The sequence below is a fragment of the Orbicella faveolata genome, unplaced genomic scaffold (assembly GCF_042242905.1).
Source record: "Orbicella faveolata isolate gen_17 unplaced genomic scaffold, um_ofav_v1 contig_35, whole genome shotgun sequence".
Taxonomy (NCBI): Eukaryota; Metazoa; Cnidaria; class Anthozoa; order Scleractinia; family Merulinidae; genus Orbicella; species Orbicella faveolata.
Genome location: NW_028301564.1, coordinates 8,181,284 through 8,192,500, shown reverse-complemented (window position 1 = coordinate 8,192,500; position 11,217 = coordinate 8,181,284). Strand labels below are relative to the sequence as shown.

Sequence of the window (11,217 nt, the reverse complement as noted above, 5' to 3'; positions counted from 1 at the left end):
ATATTGGCTTGCTCATTTGACGGTTGACGGTAAAAATATTGCGGCTTTGACGGTTAACGGTTAATGTTTTGGCCATTTGACGGTTAACCCCATTGAGATCCTCTGCCCAACGCTAAAACAAGGATAGCGTTTGTTTTTGTGTTAAATGTCAATTTCAACTTTTGTATTCTCCTACGACAAACCCATCGTTTTAAACTTTTCCATTCTTTTTGTTGTGTTCCAAGGTATTTTAAATGGAGTAATTAATCAATTTCTTTTATACGTTTTGCTAATAAGATTTGGCGAAAAAGAGAGATGATGACATTGACCAATCCATTCCAAGCAATCCATAACCTTAACCCCTATTATCGTATAGCATGATGAGAACATCTTTGAGGGTGAAGAGTATCTTGGCAGGTTGCTTAAACAATTCGCCGGTGTCAGGAGAGGATGAAGAGTGAGCCACGTCATGCATCAAGTGCGCGCGCTAAGTACTAAAATGAACAATGATAGGGCAGATGGCCACTGCTATAGCTTTGCTTGGATTTAACGAGCTTGCTGAACCCTACTTTTCTTTCCAGAAACAGATTTTATTTACAATTATCTCCACATTGTCCAAAAATAAACAGAAAATCAAGGTAGGAAGTTAAAGAAAACAAACAAATAAAAAAAATGATATTTGCTAGCAATAAAGATAGAAAGTTAAAAAAAAAAAGGTAGGAAGCCGGCAGTTAAAAAAAAAAATTCAAGATTTCTCTCCACGAGACATCGAATCCTGCCATCTTGTGGCTGCAAGGCGCGTGAAACTATAGTCGCTAAATGCGAACTTGTTCTTTAAGGAACCTCACCAGTTGACTAAATTCACTTAGTAGGCCCACTTAAACAATATTTGGCGGAGAAAAGTTCACTTCAAACTTGGAATTAATACTATGTTTTTCCATGTTGAGATTCGTGTAAATGTTGTTGCACAATGTGTAAACTCATCTGAGAACAGTTGCAGGGCCCCAATGAAGAACACCTTTGATGAAGTATGCGCCCTGCTAAACATTTATTATTACGATTATTGTTCTGTGTAGTCTTGTAGTTACCAGTCCAACTCCGCTGATTAATTTTCCGCGTCCCGTCAATAAAGTAAGATCAGGAGCTCATGACCCGGAGCGTCCATCTCTCATGCCAACCCTAGGATTCAACCCTTTGGACCTTTTGAGGTACTTGAACACCCGAAGAAGTATTGAGCTATCTTAGTGCCGCTGGAAATTACCAAGCGTGAAAGTGGACATGTGACCAACTTAGTACTACATGTATTAACAATGTTTTTTTTCTAATTTTTTTTCTTTTTCTTTTTAAAAAATAAACAAATAAACAATAATACATGAGGTTGTCTAATGTAGGGCGCCGTAGCTCAGTTGGTTAGAGCGCCTGTCTAGTAAACAGGAGGTCATGGGTTCAAATCCCATCGGTGCCTTACAGATGTTGCACTTTTTAATTTGTTGTTACTTTTGAAAATTGTTCAACGAAGCTTCACATATTGCACCCCTTTGAATTTTTTTGGTTGTGTTATCCGATGGATTTACTTTGAAGATCTACGCAAGAGTCGAGTGAAAAATTTCAAGAATTATATGGCGAATAAATGACCATTATAATATAGATAGGATCCTGCGCACGCTCTGATTGGTCAAAAACCCATGTTTTATCAGGGTATAAAGCGCTTTTGAAACATTACTTTAATGTAAATAAACGCCCTGGATTACATTTGTCACGTTAGTTCAACGACATTTCTTTGGTCGACTTGTCTCGTTTGATGAATTTATATCAGGAGCCATAATCGGGGACGGAGACCGTAAGCGCGCGCCATTTCTAGTATTGGGGCTGTCCCTATGATATGGGACAATTTTTCTATTTTTAGAAAAAATTCCGCGATCATGTGCAGCACACGTGCGTACATGCTGCGTGGATTTTTGCGGATATAGCGCGAGGAAATGGCGTCCGAAATTCCCGAAATGTTTGATACTCTTGGCCCACAAATCAATACGTTCATGTCTGTTGGAATTTTGTTTCAGCATTTTCGTCGTAAGCTGCTCCAGTTTGAGTGAAGTAAGACAGTGCCGAATTTAGTTGTCCCGCTTTATATCGCTGACCAAGTTGTGTTCTGCTGCTTCTTTTACAAGAGCTCCACATTACTCCACTCTCTCTTTCACATATGTTGAACGAAGATGAACAGCGTTTCCATTACACAGCAAAAAAACAGTTGGATATATTTGGATATAGCACCGTTTCAGGACTTCAAAGTTTCCCTCCTCTTGTCACACGCTTGCGAAGATTTCGCCAGAGTAAAAAAAAGAGAGTAAAGAGAAGAGTAAAAAAAAAAAATAATAATAATAATTGCAAGTTTGAATTTCGGCTGAATTGTAAGCAACGCTTGATGCTTTATCAAGGCCCAATAAGTGACAATAAAGTTTATGTCTGTAGATGCTGCTCAGTTTTGTTTGTGTAAAAACCCAATAAATTGTCTGTTGTCCATGAATAAGAGCGACCGCCGATGCGTGTTTTGCACAGTCAGTAAAACATGACAAATCGGACTTCCCCACTTTCGTGTGAAAACGTACATCGAACTCGTATAATATCTCTAATTTTTTAAATATGTTTAAGGTTGATAAATGTTTCAGAACGTATTAAAAGCTTAGCTTAAAATATGTGAATACCGCAGAAATAATCAGCAAAGTTACGATGACGCTTTCTTTAATCAACTGGAATAACGACTTCGATTTTGTTGGTTGAGTTATCAAAACTCCTTGTCTATTTTATTTTCGCAGTGTAAAACTTCACTATGTTAAAGAAATACACATGATGTTAGTAGCCTTTTGGCGTTGGTGAAAATTGTTGCAGCATCTCAGCGCAAAAGACAACGAAAGAAATCTTTGTCAAGATTTGTTGACAATTGAAAACACCGACTCGGATTTGAAGGTGCACGCGCTGCACTATGCAAATGAGCTACTTATGTACGCGTGAGACTTTCCTTTAAAAAACTTTTGCAAACTCGCCAAACAAACAGAAGCAATAAGAAACTATCAAAAACAGAGTTTGGTTATGATTAAGCATTGTTTGGGAAACTCTCAAATGAACTCGATACGAGAGTAAAGAGTTTTCTTTCATAACTTTTCTTTACAGAACAAACGCAAAAGCTTACGCGTTCAACTAGCGCGAGCACATATTATTATTCATTCACAGCGCGAAATTGAAGTCTTGTTTTCGACTCTGAAAAACTCACTTTTTCCATTAGTTTAGAGCATAAAGCTACATATAAGAGCCCTGGATCTAATTGCCTGCCTTATTCCCTGCCATCGCTGTGAAAAATCTGCAAGAGAATCTCGCCTCTCTCACCATTTGATCAGGCAACGTGACAACATTCACGCGAGAGTCCCCGACATGTGCGTGGATCCGCGCGGATATGTGACGTCAGGATGGCGCAATTTGTTCTAAAAATAGAAAAATTGTCCTATATCATAGTTGCGCGCGGATCCCAAGACTTACGGTCTCCGTCCCCGATTATGGCTCCTGTTTATATTTCTTTCTTCTTTCATTACTGTAAGAGTAGTTCGCTGCAAAGGGGAAGGGGGGCGGGGGGCGGGCTGGGGGTGTGGGCGGATAAATACGATGGACTAGCATCCCATCCATGGAAAAGAAAAATACTCTCAGTTGTTTAATACAGCGGAGACTGGGATTAGATCTGCAGTGTGTGGGCTAGCAAGGCCCATTTGCGGCCATTTAACCTTTCCTTACCATTCCGTGCCAAAGGAGGGCGTCAGTTCTAAAAGATGAAATTAAGCCTTTAACTGCAAGGTTACAATAAAGCAAGTCGCAAAGGAAAGAGTAATTCTTCAACGAATTAAATCTTTGTGTTATCTGTGTTATACAGCAGTTTTGAGAAAGGTTGCGCTACAAAGCGTAAAAGAGTACCGCGCGACAAATATACCGAAAGGTGCTCTGGGTATTGCCTGTTTACCGCTGGTCGATTGAAGTCCACGTTGTTTTAGAGCGACAGCGGAAAATTCTTTAATAGGAGTATTTTCATCTTCTCTGATAGCTAGAGAAAACTAGCCAAATAAAAAGTTTACAAACCGTTATTTGTACAACAATGGTCCGAAAAAAATCTGCCTTCAAAAAGAAGTAAAGCTGTATATTAGCTAGTAAAGTAAAGACTGCTGGAGAATCCGGGTATCGATCCCGGAACCTCTTGCATGCTAAGCGGGCGCTCTACCATTTGAGCTTATTCCCCAAACCGTAAGCATTTGGTTCAATATACAAGTTACTATAACTATTGAAAAACAATGTTAGAGGCATGACTTGGTGATTAGTTTTATTTTTTTTTCTAAATGTACTTAGAATTTCATTTTAGAAAAACAGATAATTTAAGAAATATGTTGCTTTCATTCTAGTTCCTTGATATTCAAGAAAAGCGGGTCCATTTTGCTAACAAAAGGCTTTGTTATACAGCCCAAAATTAACCTAATATGGCCATTTTTTAACAATGGCGGCAGCAGCTTAAAAATACTCAAGGGACTTTCAAAATTTCTCGTGCGATACGATTTGAACGATTGTAAAAAGCCAAGTAACGACAAATTCTCCCCGGGGGAGGCATTACGGGTACAATTTGTTGTGTGTAAGTCGTTACCCTGGGGCGGCTGGTAGGGGTCACCATTGCGGCTATCGATGATATCACCATTGTGGTTTAGTTTCTCTGTTGGAAATTTAGTGTGGCTTCAAACTGGAAAAAGAATTGTTCCTCCCTTTCATCCCTCTTAAATTTTCTGATCGTAATGTACAACAGCTGCAAGATGAAGGAAGTGCCTTAAAATATTTGCGGAACTTCGAAGAAAGCTGCCAGGTAATTAAGATTAACTAGAAGTGTGCTGTCCCGTTAAGCTGTTTATATTCATACTGGACCAAAATTCAGTTATGCTCAACAAGCGATAAATTTGCCGATTGTTTCACTTTGCTGCATTATTCTCTCGCCCAAAAGATTTCATGTTAGCACTTGCTTTGATTATGGAAGCACTGCAAAGCCGGAGCTAGACCAGATCGACATTTTAAGCCAGTCTTTATCACTGACAACACTCGAGGACGTTTTTCAAAGGCCCCGCTCTTTATATCTGACTTAATTGGCCGCGTCACGGGTAACTTGATTTAAATATTAACAATCTGATGCTCAGCAGACCGTTATAACTTACGACGTATAATGAACTTGTCCGAATGATTCGCCCCTTTCGGCAAAGAATAAAAAGTTTAATCGCTCACAGACCTCTGAATGTTATTCACGTAACAATTCCAAGACGGATAAAATGTTTATAGAGCGTGATTTGTGTTTAGAAATCTTACTGAAAACCCGACTGGAAGAAATATTGGTTGGTAAATTTCGTTGAAGGCACCCTCCATAATTACGCATGTGCTGATGCTTTCAGACTAACAGGGGTAACCACAATGATGGAAAACCACTAGTCGGTCTAAATAAATAGATTTTGCAACATTCAATCTTTCCAAGCTTAAGATCGGCCAGAGGCCTCCTATGAGGGTTCCATGGTTTGCATGAAATACGCGGCAGCGTTAAATGGGTTTGGTGTCCCGGTTCAAGTCCTCCCATGCAACCGATCCTAGAGCATTCCGCTCTAAAGTTTTGCGAAACTGGTGAGTTGCGCCACCACGTAGGTCGGTGAGAAGGGATGTTCCACTGTGGTTTTTTCAGCACTTTATTTAAACAAGGGTTTAACATCCAGTAGCCAGGGTAGTATTCTAAAAGAGCCCTGCGATAAGTAGATTTTAAATACTAGAATATAAAATAGTAGTCGGACGTGATAAAAAATGCTATTTAGCATTCTGTTATTGTTGCTGTTGTTTTTGTTGTTTGTATATATTTGAACATTCTGAAACGAACAAACGAAACGCACGTCCGAAAATTTTAGTTTCCGCGTAAAGAGAAATAAGCTCCGTTCATTAATTTGGCTGATTAAACTAAAACCGCATGCCGTTAAGAGCAGCTTCGCCTAAATATCAACTAGACTTGGAAATAGCGAAAAAATCGAATTTCTTCAAACTCGCCCAGAATGAAGCCCTACGGGCACTAGTTACAAAAATATCGTTTTAAGTTCGATAAATCAAAAATTATTTTTTTCCGCAATTTTTTCGTTTCGATGCCCCAAATCGGCCAAAATCCATCGAAAATGAGCGGCATATTCAGAGGCTCGTAAACTCAAAAGCAAAAATCTTCATTACAAACTGATTGCACGTCGTATTTGTACTTCCTTTCTTGTCTATTTCGAGCTAAATAGATCGTGATTTGATTAGAACTTAAATATTTGACGAATTTTTTAAGTTAACGACCCAAGACAGCTTTACAAGAGGTCTACATTTAGCCTATTTTCAAATGCTAAAAAGGCGTTCTGGTACACGGCTTTTCCCGAAATGACTAGTTTGGTCTGAAAGAGCATTGTTTCTTCTTCAAATTACTGAAATAAAATTTTTGGGTAAATAAAATCGTGAGCGCTGAGATAGCGAACCAAATGCAGCACTTCGTCCTGAAAACGTGACCTTTGACCCAAGCGTAACGAAACCAATTACTGCAAGAAAACCCGAAAGAAAAGCAAACGTTCCGTTATTTTGAAACAATTTCTAGTGATATCTCTCCGAAACCATGATTGCAAGAAACTATTTCCAGATATGAAATCTTGCAGGGTCAAAGACGGAGCTAAAGGGCGCATTTTGACACAATAACTTTGTTTGCCGAGAATTGAATTGCAGTCAATTCCAGTGAAATTTGCAAACTTGACGTATGTTAGCCGATACTTACCTGAATATTTATATTAATAGAAGAGTCGTCTTCTTGGATTAACCTTCAAAAGAGGCTGGACCCAGATTTGGAAACCTCTAAAAGAAGAAATGTTTAATATTCCGTGACCTACCCGATGCTATAGATTCCATGCACATGCCAACCGCATGTTTGTCGTAAAACCAACTGAACTCCACTGACAGTTTCCATGGGCAACCCCAAAATAAACAATCCCCAAAAATGTAAAGTGAAATTGGCTGTCTTCATGAACAGTTAGAAGCTAGAGTCAAGTTCTAATGCCTTTAAAAAGTGCTTGATTTTATTTGTTTGCGTCGACTTTGTTCACTACTCTCACGTTCGAAAGCCGCGAATCGGTCACGCCAAAACAGTGGAGACCGTGCAGACTGCAGACACTTGTTTGGGCTTTTCATTGTGACTCCTTCTTTTGGGTCTAGTTACAAAATAGTGTTAAATATATCTGAAAGTTTGTCATTTATCCACAGGCTGCACAAGCGCAGTATTTGACTTTTGATTCAATAGACAAACGCTTACAAGACTTTGTATGGGAAACTTACTCAGTCTGCACGGTCTGCAGTGTTTTGGCGTGACCGATACTACGCAGTATTCGAACGTGACAGTAACGACTGAGTGAACAAAGTAGAATCAAGCTTTTTTAAAAGGTAATGGAACTTGACTCTAGCTTCTAACTGTTCATGAAGACAGCCAATTTCACTTTACATTTTTGGGGATTGTTTATTTTGGGGTTGCCCATGGAAACTGTCAGTGGAGTTCAGTTGGTTTTACGACAAACATGCGGTTGGCATGTGCATGGAATCTATAGCATCGGGTAGGTCACGGAATATTAAACATTTCTTCTTTTAGAGGTTTCCAAATCTGGGTCCAGCCTCTTTTGAAGGTTAATCCAAGAAGACGACTCTTCTATTAATATAAATATTCAGGTAAGTATCGGCTAACATACGTCAAGTTTGCAAATTTCACTGGAATTGACTGCAATTCAATTCTCGGCAAACAAAGTTATTGTGTCAAAATGCGCCCTTTAGCTCCGTCTTTGACCCTGCAAGATTTCATATCTGGAAATAGTTTCTTGCAATCATGGTTTCGGAGAGATATCACTAGAAATTGTTTCAAAATAACGGAACGTTTGCTTTTCTTTCGGGTTTTCTTGCAGTAATTGGTTTCGTTACGCTTGGGTCAAAGGTCACGTTTTCAGGACGAAGTGCTGCATTTGGTTCGCTATCTCAGCGCTCACGATTTTATTTACCCAAAAATTTTATTTCAGTAATTTGAAGAAGAAACAATGCTCTTTCAGACCAAACTAGTCATTTCGGGAAAAGCCGTGTACCAGAACGCCTTTTTAGCATTTGAAAATAGGCTAAATGTAGACCTCTTGTAAAGCTGTCTTGGGTCGTTAACTTAAAAAATTCGTCAAATATTTAAGTTCTAATCAAATCACGATCTATTTAGCTCGAAATAGACAAGAAAGGAAGTACAAATACGACGTGCAATCAGTTTGTAATGAAGATTTTTGCTTTTGAGTTTACGAGCCTCTGAATATGCCGCTCATTTTCGATGGATTTTGGCCGATTTGGGGCATCGAAACGAAAAAATTGCGGAAAAAAATAATTTTTGATTTATCGAACTTAAAACGATATTTTTGTAACTAGTGCCCGTAGGGCTTCATTCTGGGCGAGTTTGAAGAAATTCGATTTTTTCGCTATTTCCAAGTCTAGTTGATATTTAGGCGAAGCTGCTCTTAAGTATCAGAGTCCTGGCTTCCCTTGATACGCCGCACATGAGGTACCCAGGCCACGATTTTTCCTGACACGCCGCAACGTACGTATCAGGAACATGGCACTCTGGGACACGTCACGTTTCTTGACACATTACGTTCTGATCTCGGACTCGTCGAGTGTCGAGGAATTTCACGGCCACGTAAATTCCACGAAATTACTCATTTCACGCAATGAAAACTACCGAACGAAAAACAACTCAAAACTTAGCACAGTTCACGCTTTTTTTAAGGCAAACAGAAAGGCATAGGAACTTGAAAAATAGGAAGCACAAAAACTGGATGCGTGTTACAGAAGTGTGCGAAATAAGCTTAATGTTGAACTTGTTGTGAACGATCATCTCCGCTTTCCACAGGCAACGAAAAAAAAATCCGAAGAAAGTCTACGATCAGTTGGCAATATTTTGCTTGCACTAATGATTACTGGGTTGCGTAAACTTTTGCTCTTTCGGAGGCCGCTTTTTTTTTTTTTTTTTTTTTCACTTTTAAATTAGGTAAAAACAACGCATCTTAATTCGTTAATCGGCTTTTAGAAATCGCACTTGTTTCTTTTCTTTTGGCTTACGCTACCTGCTTCGGATGCGACAAACAAAGAAACGAACTGTCGTGCACAATGACCGCTTTTTCTCTTGCCTGATATTATCACAACGATAAAATAAGTCAAAAAATTTATGAAGGCCAAATTTATTAACACAGAAATGTATTACATAAATCACTCCTCCTCACCTTCTCTTCTTGTCCCGGCCGTTTAAGTTTAAGTTTAAGTTTAAGTTTAATATTACTTTGTCATGCTAGCACAAGTGAATAAATCATTTTATCTTTTGCCAAATTAAATCGATATAAAAGCGAACATTGCCAATCAAACTTGTAAGCTAATGCTTATTCCAAACGTCGTGCTACTGCAGTGACGAACTCAAATAAATTTGACCCAGTAGTGGTATGACAAAATAACGCCAGTGGATTCAAACGTCGAATTGAATTCAGTCGCCGAAGATGGGAAGAAGTTTGCCTTGCTGAAGACCATTTTAAATGATAGAAAGCAACGGCAGCTGATAACAGGCTATGAATTCAGTTCGGCCCTACAAGAGCACGCCGTTTGAAGCCAAGTCGCATGCCCGCAAGTAGCACTGAAAGGCTAATCTAGGCGGGCCATGCCTTAATAGCCGATTACAAAAATATACGTTGTGCAACTGCCGTGCTTAAGTTAAATTAAGTTCTTGAATTTCGTTCGGCACGGCAGTAGCACGACGTTTGGAATAGGCCTAAAGCTCTTACTTTATTGGTGAGAGTCTGGCCGATACTCATACAGCCGGTCAAGTGTTCCTTTGGGCTCCCCCGATGGAAATTGATCTTGTGATAACAAAAATTACACTCTTCACATCCTCAAGGTAGCTAATTACTCATGCCGACAATTTTTCCGATGATCACAGGTTTTCTCGCTAAGCTTCCGAAAAAGAACTCGGCGCTTCTAATAAGAAAAGGGCTATTGTTTAGGTTTAACAAAAGGGCTATTGTTTATGTTAAATCACCAAAATGGACCAAAATGGACCGGCTGATATTAGTAAGTAAGTAAGTAAGTAAGTAACAACTTTATTTACAGAGGGTAACACATAACAGTGAAAAAAACTGACGAACCAGTGGCCCTCTATCCTAAGTTAAAAATAAAAAACTATGACATGATTATAAAATAAATGGGAAACAACTTCTAACAGATAATTTCGGGATAACTATATTTCAACAAAAATGTCCTCATCATTTGAGAAAGTACGTTAACAATATATACATACATCTTAAAGAATAAAACGAAATCAGTTTGAACAAAGCCAATAAGCGGGTGCTGTTCCTCATTAGGCCAAACTTTTGACAACGTTCCTGTACAAAGGCAGTAGTATTTAATAAAAAACGGCACAAGGATAATGTGTCTGGTCCGTGAGCTCAGTCGGTAGAGCTTGGTGCTGATAACGCCAAGGTCGTGAGTTCGACCCTCACACGGACCAACTTTTCCTTTTAAGTAAACCAGCTGGAAAATACTATTTTAAGATTTCTAACTGACTATACTCTGATTTCTCTTTTCCTGTATTTGTTTTGATTAGTTTATTCCCCGTCACCGGTTTAAAACAAGAGGACTAGATCAAAATTACTTTAGATTAATATTTTCCTAGAAGTCGTTGGAAATGTTTCCCGGCCAACAGAAGCAGTTGGTTAAGTGATATTTTAATCTAGGGTTTTATGGTAGTCAGTTGGAATTGTCTGCAAAAAAAGGAGGCAGGTGTTCCGTTGTTTCATATGGTCGTTGTAACGTCACAAAAACCATCGTAATATTGCCTGCTTCGTTATTATGTTGTGTTTATGATCACTGACAAAAGAGTGTTACAAAGGGCCTTTCCGGGAGTCGAACCGGCACCTCTCGCAACGCACCCAAAGCGAGAATCATGCCACTAGACCAACAGGCCAAACATGGTTGAACGTCATTTAACAAAGGTCTTAAGAGTGCCTGCCTGTAAAAATCAGACAAATTCTTAATTTCGCGGCAAGGGTCGAAAATTCGATTTCGCTCATATTTTCATGGTAGATAGGCTAGAGCATGACAAAAACTACTGGATAGTTT

General features: G+C 39.0%; 1 long non-coding RNA gene and 2 other non-coding genes across 3 annotated transcripts; all 3 read left to right on the top strand.

Annotated features, from left to right (window-relative positions):
* Positions 1 to 1,370: 1,370 nt before the first annotated feature.
* Trnat-agu (transfer RNA threonine (anticodon AGU)) lies at positions 1,371 to 1,444 on the top strand. Its single transcript has one exon. It is a non-coding gene; the product is annotated as a tRNA-Thr (tRNA).
* Positions 1,445 to 6,297: 4,853 nt separating this feature from the next.
* LOC149102972 (uncharacterized) lies at positions 6,298 to 8,088 on the top strand. The gene is made up of 2 exons (XR_016202151.1): positions 6,298 to 7,479; positions 7,682 to 8,088. It is a non-coding gene; the product is annotated as an uncharacterized LOC149102972 (long non-coding RNA).
* Positions 8,089 to 10,533: 2,445 nt separating this feature from the next.
* Trnai-gau (transfer RNA isoleucine (anticodon GAU)) lies at positions 10,534 to 10,606 on the top strand. Its single transcript has one exon. It is a non-coding gene; the product is annotated as a tRNA-Ile (tRNA).
* Positions 10,607 to 11,217: the final 611 nt, after the last annotated feature.